Source organism: Phalacrocorax carbo, chromosome 23, assembly GCF_963921805.1.
Source record: "Phalacrocorax carbo chromosome 23, bPhaCar2.1, whole genome shotgun sequence".
Taxonomy (NCBI): domain Eukaryota; kingdom Metazoa; phylum Chordata; class Aves; order Suliformes; family Phalacrocoracidae; genus Phalacrocorax; species Phalacrocorax carbo.
The window spans coordinates 7,555,430-7,562,590 of NC_087535.1; positions in this window are offsets into that span (position 1 = coordinate 7,555,430).

Sequence of the window (7,161 nt, forward strand, 5' to 3'; positions counted from 1 at the left end):
CTCAGATGGCTGTGCTCCAACGCTGTCCTCCTGCTGTTCGGGTCCTTTGAAGTATCAAAGAGATTTTCTTTCTGGCAACAGACTGTCAGCACAAACGAGCTGGTGAGAGCGTGCCCCTGCGTACCTGCAGGAGGGGAGAGGTGCGTGCCTCCCGCCCTACCGGCTACCATCCCTCCTAAAAGCCAGTGTAAGTTTTTATTCCTTTGAATAACTTTGTTCTTCTCACTGTATTCTTGTGCTGGTTTGTGTGCTGATAATTAATCACCTCTTGCTCTCCTGTGCTCCGTTTTGAATGCTTCCCTGTTTTACCTGTCCACAGTTCTCAGCACCGTGTAGCTTTTCCCAGGTTAACCCGAGCTCCTGTAGCTGCCTCATCCGCTGTTCATGCTGACGAGCGGAGTTTGCACCCAAGGAAAGCGTGGCTCGCGAGAGCTGGGTGCGTGCGCAGCCTGGCACCTGTGAGTCAGACACCTGGCTTGCCGCGCTGCTGTTGAGGCACGGACGTGACAGCCTCCGGTGCAGGGCTTTCCTCTCCCGGCCGTAGCAGCCAGGGGCTACCCAGGGCGCCGCTTGGGCTGAGCGTGTCCCTGACGCAGCTCCCGCGGGCGCCAGCCAGCCCCTGCGGGGGCTCCTGCCCTGCCGGCCGCTCCAGGGGCAGGCTCTGGGGCAGAGGCCGGGGCAGCCGCTGGCAGCCTCGCCTTGGGTCCCTGCCCGGTTTTCGGTGGCAACCTGCGATGCGTTTGGCAGCACCGCCTGATGCCTCGTGGCCTCGCAGGGGCACGTGTCGTGTCCGTAGGACCTAACGCTGAAACACCCACAAAGCAAAGCCAGGCGCTAAGCAAACATCGCTGCTTCTCTTGTCTGCCTTCATAGCAAGAGTTAAAGGGCTGCCCTTCCTCTGCATGCAGGCTCCTGACTTTTGTATTCATCAGCTCACGCGCCTGATAGCCGGGGGTTCCTCCAGTGCCGATACCCTGCCGCGGGCTGTACGTGGGCGGGCAGGGGACAGCGGCGCTGCCTGCCGCCTCCAGCTGGCTCAGCAGCCTCCCTCGTATTCATAAACCACGTTGGGGTTTCCTAAGGGCCCAGAGCCGGAGCATTCACAGTGTGTCCACAGCATTCCCCAGATCCCAGCCCTTTTGCACCCACTTATGTATCTTCAAGCCACCGCAACTGCAGCAGGATGGCCTCAGTGATATGAGCCTGTCCCACGAGCCTTGATTTATCCAGGAGCATGAGTGTTGTGGATCCCCGCCCCATTCTGTGATCACATCAACAAGATGCTCAGGAAAAACCAGCTATTGCCTTCCCTGCTAAGTTCAGCTCTCCCTGGTTCATTATGTACATCTCAACCCTGGCCCAGTGTCAGAGAACCAACAGCTATTGAAGATAAGATCATGAATAGTTAATGTTCTCAGTTACCCAAGCATATTTAAAAATTAACACTGAAGCCTGGTGCTGATGAGATGAAAAAAAAAACTGGGTCATCAAAGACACAGAAAACAATTGCATCTACCCTCGGGCTTCACTAATGACTGAATTTTTGTGGAAGATCCTATCCCTTCCTTGCTTTAATCCTTCAGTGGTTTAAAATACCGGATACCTCATTAAACCACGTTCCCTCCTGCCTGCCAGATTCTCCCCTCCTCCTCCCCTCCCACAGGGGTTTGGCCCTTTCAGCTGTTTCCAGGCTCAGCCGTGGTGCTGGTCGGTGCCGTGGGCGCCTGCCCCACACACGTCCCCACGTGCCGCGTGGGAGCCTGGGGGCCGCAGAGCCCATGGGCGCGTTGGTGTGACAGCTGCGCTGGGCAGAAGAAGGGGGTGCGTGTCCTGGGGAGGTGGGCGAGGGCTGTGGCTGGGCACAGCCCCCCGAGCTGCCGCTGCCCTGGTGGCACGCTCCCCCGCTGGGGCAGCCCCCTCTGTCCCTGCGTCCGTCAGGGCTCCTGCTTGGAAAGGTCGCCTCCCCTCAAGGCGCAGCGGCTTCGCCGTCTGCCAAATCGAGCCCAGCGTTTCAAGTCCTTCAGGGTTTGTGCTTAACAAGGGAATAAGCAAACAACTGAGGTGGAAAGAGGAGACAATCCTTTGGTCTGTGGGAGCCGCAGCGGGGCTTTGGCAGGGCAGGCTCCGGTGCCAAGGCAGCCGCAGCTCTCGCCTGCGCCGGGAGCCCTCCCCGGGCTCTGGGCTGCTCTTCCCCACACGTAGGAAGCTGGAAGAGACACGGATCCTTTTTCAGAACGAAACTAGGCATTCGTAGGCAAAGAGTGTAGGGAACAAATAAAATCCAAATGGTAATTTTTATGGCTTTTGCTCTGAAGTAGCTAACTGGGAAAACGAGCAGCAGGGAGCTGGGTTACCTCACCCCGGAGAGCAGGGCAGCCAGGCAGCAGGAGCGTGGCAGGGCCACGTCCCGACACACGGACTGCGCGTGGGTGTCTGCCAGGGCGGGCAGCACCGAGCGTGCAAACGCGCCGCGGCCGCTTGCCTGTGGATCCCATCGTCAGGTGAGCGAAGGTGGTGGTTGGGCGCGTGGTGTGTCTGCCTGCGTGCTGGAGGTGAGGTTTCCAACGCGCTTTAGGAGGGCAGGTGAGCTCACTGGGCTACAGATGCAGAGGGAGGAGGGGAACGGCCCCCCGCAGCCCCGGCATTGCCGGGCAGAGCCAGGACTGAGGTGGGAGTCAGCCCTGGGTTCCCACCACCTGCCAGGCCCCGCTGGTTTCCCTTCCCACGCCTGACCCGGCTGTTTTGGCTCTGCTCCTTCTCGCTGCGCTGAGCCGGTCGGCACGGGAAGCAGGATGAAACGCGGCACGGCAGAGAACGGGGCAACCTCAGAGCCCGTCCTTCGATGAAGGGCCATTTCTTCCTGTGCCTGGGAGGCAGGCCCAGCTTGGGGCTCCCGTTCACAGGGAAATGGAGCGCTATTAAGGCTACTGTTTATCTCATTTTTCTCCCAATGAGATGTTATTGATTTGCTCTGTGGAGGGACATACGGTGATTAAACTGTGAGCGTTTATTGACAGGCCCTGATGGCTGCTGCACTCGCCCGAGTGCTGGGGGCAGCTGCCGCTGCCACAGGGTCGCTCCTGCTCCGCTTCCACCTTCTCCCGGTAACGTTTCAAATCGGGGTTTATCTTGCAAGCTGACAGCCGCTTCATCCTGCGGAGGGGAAGCACACGGCAGCCTGTCCCCCGCGGAGCAGGGGCGGGAGAGCCTTCCCGCTCCCTGGGGACCGAGCCGTGTCGAGCTGGTGCTGTCCCCCAGCGCTCGCGCCGCCCGCGCCTGCCCCGCCTGAGCGCAAGGCCGGGCGGCCGAGTCGCGGGAGGTGCGGTTCAGCAACCAGCAGCTTCTCACGGCCGGCGGGGCCCTGCTCCGTGCCTGGGCTGGGGCGTCCACGCGCGGTGGGTGGCAGCAGCATGAGGCAGGGCTGGGCCGAGGGAAGGGTTAAAGCTCCGTCCTCAGCGCCCTGACGCACGTCTCGGAGGGCACAGAATTATGGCGCTCGATTCCGGCTCATCTCTCTTGGCAAAGGCAGATTTTTCTCTAAATGAGATCCTCTTGCGCATAACTTGCGTGTAACACGGGATAACTGCTCTGCTCATCACTTTGAAGGTTCAATTTCACATTAGGTTTAATGTCTCTTCTGAAGACTTATATATGTAATTCACCCCGGCATTTAGAAAAATCTCCCACGTCCTCGCTCAGATTTATTGTTGATACCGTTTTGCCTGACGCTGGATGTTGCAGGCGCATCTATCGAACGGTGGGCTGTGATTTGTGACTCGCCAAAGGGGATTTCAGGATGCAGAAATAAATGTGCCCGACTCGATTAATAGCTAATAGCCTGCTGAGAGCGTCCCTGGCAGCACGCTTGGCTTAGGAAAGGACTGGCTGAACAGAGTGAGGAGCTGTGCTGCAGAGCAGGACGGATCCCCTTCTGAAAAATTTTAATTAACTTAAAACAAATGCACAGGAAAGGGCCGGCTATTAGCTGCCTTCGCTTCCTGAGACTCATCCCTGCTAATTAAGCAGTACGTCAGTGCAAGTGACCTACAGATAACACAGCACCCAATTTGCATTTAAATTAAAAAACATATTTTTAAAATAAAGGTTCCATTAAGCCCTGTTTGTTTGTCTTTCCAGTCACACCCATTATCAAACCCTTCACTGATTTTTATAGACTGGCTTTTGGACCGGCAGCAGCTCTAGGGGTCCGGGTAGCACCGGCGGGCACAGGCCCTCCCTGCCCTCCGCTGCTCCGACACGGCCAGATCCAGAGTGGAAGTGTTCAAGGATCCTGTGCCGGCACGCGACGTGACGAGCTCTGGCGACCAGTGCCCTGGCGTCCCCCGCGGGGCTCTTCATCCTCGGGAAGGTGCGCCTGACGGTAAGGAGCTCTCTGCGTCCCTTCAAGCGGGACGTTGCTTTTCTACCTGGCGTTTCTCCTCCCTGCGTTGTCACGGCCTCCGGGGAGCAGCACCGGCCGCAGGGGTCTGCGGGTCCCTTGCGGTGCTCGGGCTGGGGCTGCGTCAGTGACTTTGCGGAGAGTTTCTCCCTGTGCCGCTGCCCAAGCGCGGCGCCCGCCCGCCGGTCTGGCTGCCCAAGGCCGTGCCTCGCCCGCTGCCACGATAGTAACGCGCGGGTTGTGTAACGGGTGTCGCGGCCCCGCGGTCGCTTTGCTGCAGCGCGCGCCCGCAGCCGGAGGAAGCAGGAGCGTCCAGCCTGCGAGAGAAGAGCCTCTGCCCGTCCCGCAGGGCGGCGCTGTCCCCGCAGGGGCCTGGCTCCGGAGGGGACGGGTTTTTGCATGGCGTTCGCACGTTGTTTGCACGGTGCCCGCACCATCTTCAAAGCATCGGCGCAGCAGGGAGGGGTGGGGGGCCTCAGGCGGACAGCGGGATGTGTTCCTGAATGAATTCCTGATGCCTTTCCTGGTGAGGTGGTGTTGGGTGTTACAGGCTTCACACAGCATCCCCCCACAGCCTCCCACCAAGCCGTCAGCCTGCAGCCCCCTGCACACGGCGGGGCAGCGCAGCCGGTCCCGCTGCCGGTCTGACCCTGGCTCCCACCGCTGCGGGGCCGCCTGGCCGGCGCGGCCTCCCCTGAGGGCCTTAGGGAGGCTGAGGGACGCCCTGTCTCGAGGAGAGGGTCTTTGCGAGGGGATGGGGTGGAAGCATTTCTAGCGCAGACGCCTGTCGCTGGGAATCCTTCACTCAGAGGAGGCCGACAGTGCATGGAAACACGCCGGCAGCGCTGCCTTTTCACGGGCAGGCCCTTATCTGGGGGGTCAGATTCGTGTTTCTGTGTTTTCTTGTATTAATGTGGTTCATAAAACGCAGCCTGATTCAAAAAGGGATCTGGTCTTCGCTGGGGCCTCTCTCTTTCTCACCCTAATTTTTTAATCACAAGTATCCAGCCACAACAGACTGTTGATGAGAGCTCATCCGGCCCGAGCCACGCCGCGGTTGGTGCCCACGCGCGGGCATTCCCACGGGCGGCGTCAGCGCTGCTTGGCTTCCCTCTGGCGAGAAGCGGGGAGCTTTGGCTCTGCTGGGCAGGTTTCTCCCTGGCAGCAGCATTAACCAGATCTGAACTTTTGTGAGCAAAACTGAATTATGGAGCATGGGCTCAAATGAAGCGTGGGGGACACGGGAGCGGTCATAAATCCGGTGATCTCGTTAAAGGGGAGATCGCCCTGCCAGCCTAACCTGGGCAGGTCTCATTGGCTTGAGCCGTGCAGCGCTGCGGCGTTATTAGTGGTGACACGTCTGCCCCGGCCGCAGCCCGGGGAGAGAGGGGGCTCTGGGAACTGCCTGCCAGCCGCCAGGAATCACTGCTGCATCCCACTTGGCTCTCGCAGCCGCCCTGAGGTCCAGAGGTCGCTGGCGCTGCCTGCCGAGCTGTGTCCCCTCTTCCCCCAGTGACAGCAGTGCTGTCCCCACGGGGCTGGCCGTCCTGCTCTGCTGCGAGTGCCCGCGGGACCACCGCCCTGCGCCTGAACCCTTGCTGTGAGCTCCTGGGCCTCAGACCCCGGGTGGCTGAGCTGGCACAACCTCGTGGAGCCCGACTCCTCTGGATACATTTCATTTCTGCCATCAGATGTCCTCTGGCCCATTTTCACAGCGACTGACGCAAAAGCGCCTGGCCCGTCTCCATCCGCCTCTGCAGCCAGCCTGGGCGACGGGTCCGTCCTCTGCAGCAGCCGCAGCGCGCGGGGCTGAGGCGCGCGGCTCCTCCGTGCGGGGCGCGGCGCCGCGTCCTGCTCCCGCGATGGACGAGCAGCACCACTGGCCTGCCCTGGCCTGGTGCGTGACGGTGCTTCTCCCTCCCCTGGGCTCCACGGCCGCGGAGCTGGCACGTTGCTGGCTGGGGTGATGCTGGGGTCTCCGCCGGGTTGGTGCCGCGGTGGGGCCTCTCATCCTCCCTGCCCTTCCGGCCCCTGCTCCTCCTGCCCCAGGCCAAAGCTGAGCTCCCACGGTGGCTGGGTGCCCCCATGGTCAGTGGTACCTGGCTGCCCGCTGTGGTCCTGCCCTCCCTTTCAGCTGCCTTTTGCTCCTCTGCTGGGGCCTGACAGCTTTGATTTCTTTCTCCTGGTTAGAGAACATGAGGTTTTTGACAGCTGCCTTTGCCATTATTCTTCCCTTAATGCTGTTGTTGTTTTGTGTTACTGTCAAATCGCATCTTATTAAAGTTCTTCCCATCCTGTCAGCGGCAAACGAGGAGCGCGAAGGGCTGCGTAATCTCCCGGCTCTGTCTGGGGAAATTGCCTTTTATTATTGATAAGGCAGCGCTGCCTCTGGAGGATGCGACTCTGCTGCGTGCCGGAGCAGGAGAGCAGCACCCCTGGCCCTGCCGGTGCTGCGGTGCCGGCGGGTGCTCCCGGTGAGGTCAGCTGGGGAGAAGAGCCAAGGACTGCTGGGGCAAGCCCTGGTGGGCTGGTGGGCACGGGCAAGGGGCTGACGCTGCCCAGAGCATCCTGGCTGCTCCTTCCGTGCCTCAGAGGGGAGCGGGACAGGTGGCTCCCACCTCTGTGCTCGCTCCCAGTGCAGACTGGTAGTGTGGCACCGGCAGACGTGTGTCCGCCTTGGCTCAGACAGGAGCCCTGAGAAGACAAGACACCAGCCAGGGAAAATGCGCTGTCCTGACTTATTTGGGCTGGGTGCTGCTGTG